The sequence below is a fragment of the Lissotriton vulgaris genome, unplaced genomic scaffold (genome assembly GCF_964263255.1).
Source record: "Lissotriton vulgaris unplaced genomic scaffold, aLisVul1.2 SCAFFOLD_1358, whole genome shotgun sequence".
NCBI classification, from domain to species: domain Eukaryota; kingdom Metazoa; phylum Chordata; class Amphibia; order Caudata; family Salamandridae; genus Lissotriton; species Lissotriton vulgaris.
In genome coordinates this window covers 642,217-645,747 of record NW_028244896.1, presented here as the reverse complement: position 1 = coordinate 645,747, position 3,531 = coordinate 642,217, and positions in this window count along the sequence as shown.

Genomic DNA, 3,531 nt, shown 5'->3' with positions numbered 1-3,531 from the left:
CGGTGGTGTGGCCACAACTGAAACATGCACAAAGCAGACAGCCACCAAGACAATAGGGTGGCATAGCTAAAATGAACTCAGAACTGCCCACGTAGGCAGTTTGAATGCCAAGGTGAGAACTAACTCACAAATACAGAGATGCAGGACACCAAACCTGGGATGACCGGCATCAGAGGAGCTGCCCTGCAGGCACAGCAGAGATAGAATAGGGTTATATCCAAATGAAAAGGACACCACCAAAGGGAGTGGCTGCAGAGGCACTAAAGCGCCAATAGCAGCTGTGGAAAGGAACACGTATAAACGTTGAAAAGAACCTTAAAGTTCTAAGTTCTAAACCACATCCTTCGACTGTGTGGGAAAATTAACTCCCCCTCAGAGAGAAAGAGAGAGAAATATCGTCCAGCATCTGAACACCAAGAAAGTAGCATCGTGAAGCTGGAGTACCACCTCAGGGAGTGGGGCACAAAAGGAACCCTTATAGTTGAAGATGCAGGAAAAAGCAACAAAGTGCACTTAACCACACTAAACAGAGACACTGTCGCATAGAATAAGGGCAAGCCCGAGTACAGCACTGAGAGTCTCCTTGAAACATGGAGACACAGGACCAGATCTTGCAGTAGCAAAGAGAGTTGGAGATGTAGAAAAAAGGGTATCCACAGGTAACCCGCAGATATATATTCACTGAAAAAACCATAGGTTTCAGGCACGTTATAGTTAGGAATTAGCATTTAAAAAACCTTAGTAATTCACTATAAAACCATAGGTTTCAGGGACGTTAGAGTTAGTTGAACATTTGACTCATATAAAACCAGAGAAATTTGCCTGTTATAGTTAGTTGAGCTAACTATAACTCACGCGCCCCCAATGCACTGGTGATGACGTCACCTATCACATCACTCATGACATGGTCAGTGATGTGACGTGACGTGACATGGACACTGGACCAAACTGTAGGCCTGAGCCAGCGGGCAGCGCTGCCCTACAGACACCTGTTGAGCGCGGTGCTGGGGGAGGGGTAGGGTTCATCAGCCTGAGTGCGCAAGTGCGAATAAGCGATGTTGCCATGCGTAATGATGTGATCTCTGACCTCATTCAGTCACATCTCTGACTCATTTTAAGGACCTGCTGGACCATACTGTAGGCCTGAGCCAGCGGGCAGTGCTGCCCTACAGACACGTGGCGTTGGCTTTTAGAGCAGTGTAGTGAGCTCGATACTAAGTGTACATGCACACAGCCTTGAGCCACTGCATCACACGCGCACATTACGCTTCTACCATGCGCTCTGTTCCTTTCTATATAAACCTTTGGATAATGTATTATTATTTTACCTTGTGAATTCTCGTGCACTCTGACTCTTCTCTTTGAACCACGATTACCACTAACAGTTGGTAGATCATACTTCAAAAACAAAGGATGCACTCAACTTCTGTTTTCTATCAGCTTGAAATAAACCTTCATTTACCTCCAAACGTTTCCATCATTAAATATTTCTCCCTTTTCAGACACTGAATTGATTGGCTCAAGATGGGCGGAGCGGGAGCTGACCCCACGATGATGCCCTGGGCATTCTGAAACATTTCCATCGTGATATCAAGACACCGTCACAGACCGGAGACCTGCTCTCCTACCGTACAAACGTACCGCAGACTCGGAGTTTGCACCAACACGTCGTGGGACACACCAGTGGTGGCAAGTGAGCAGTGAAACCTCTGTGTGCAGGACTCATAATTGAGCACAGTGCGGGGGAAGGGGCTGGGGTGCAGCACCCTGGGTGCACAGGTGCATGCAAGCGACTTTCCCATAGCTAATAATGTTGGAAGGTCTATATTATCAAAGAACAGCGATAACATTATCGCCGCTTTAGCGGCAGGAAACTGCTGCTAAAGCTGAGGTAATGGGCTTGATAATATGCCCTTATGAATTCCCATAGAAGCCCAGGTTCACACCAGAACCTGGGCTTCCATGGGAATTTGCAACAGCATATTATCAAGCCCCTTATCGCCGCTTTAGCAGCAGTTTCCTGCACTAAAGCGGCGATAATGTTATCGCCTTTCGTTGATAATATGGCCCCTAATCTCGGGCCTCATATGTTTCATTTTAAGGACTTGCTGGACCACACTCTTTCTCGGGGACATCAGGGTCCTGACAAATGGGTGTCAGGAGGGTAAACACTAAGGGCTGGGTGCAGTAGGCCGATCCTCTGTCTCCTCCTCCCTCTCTCCTTTTGACTCTCCCTCCCATTCTCCCATCCACCCACTCCACCCTCCCTCCCATTCTCACTATCGTCTTTTCATTCGGACTACCTTTCTTTACCTCTTCTACATAGCACGAGGGCAAACCTTTCTAATATTACAGTGCACCTACCAAACATAATCTAACTGACTATTACACAAATGGAGCCTGGGTAATTCTAAAACTGCAAGAATTCTATGAGTGTATCACTTTATAACACCATGAGTACTGCCCGTGTGATTACAGAAACAATAAGGCACTGCCTAGGACCACAGAGGCTTCAGTGACAGCCGAGGCCCACCCTGCATATTTAAGTAAAGCCCCGGAGTGTGGCGATTCCCAGACTTCAGTTGGCCTTGAACCCCCGAACAATTAGTAAACACTTACTGACTCTAAATGCTCTAGGTCGCACCAAAACCTAATAAAATCATTGAAAGATATACCCAGGGATAAAAGCCTTATAGCTAGCCTCAGAAAAGAATATAAATTAAACATACAGATTCGTAAAAATGAAGTTAAATCAGCGGCTTGGGATAGTTTGATGTATAAAGAAGTCTTAAAGGATAGTTCAAAGTGTTGGTCTATCGTTAATAGTCCACTGCTCTCAGGTGAGGAGAAAGGTGTATTGGAAATTAATATCCCAGAAGATGAGTGGTTGACTCACTTTGAAGATATCTATGCAAGTCACGAGGTATTCGATTCTTTTGTTGCTCCCACCAGTAGCTCCCCATTGCTCACACTAGTGTTTGATGTGGAGGATGTGGAAAGAGCAATAAATGATTCTTCAGGTAATAACGCTCCAGGCCCAGACAGCGTGCCCGCTGACCTCTAAAAGGGAAATGTCAAACTAAGGGCTAAAATTTTAACTAATGTTTTTAATTCCACTGTTTCTCATGGGTTTCCCGCCTCATGGTCCCACTCTATTATTATTCCTGTATTTAAAAAAGGGCAGAGAGGGGACCCTAGGTGTTATAGGCCTATTTCTTTAATAGATTTCTCCGTTAAAATCCTGGGAAAATTTATCTTGACTAAGGTGTCAGAGTGGGTAACAGATAATGGGATACTGTCCGATCTCCAATATGGATTCAGATCCGGCAGAAGTACTGTTGACCAGTGCCTTAATCTGTATTTATTAACGAATAATACACTGTAGCTTCCAAGGGGTCTATTTATTTACGCTTTATGGACCTATCCACAGCCTTTGATCTGGTAAACAGATCGAAGCTGTGGACCCTGTTATTAGATTTAGGGATTGACCCCTGTTTGGTATTTTTTTTGGCAGATCTCCACCGGGATCTA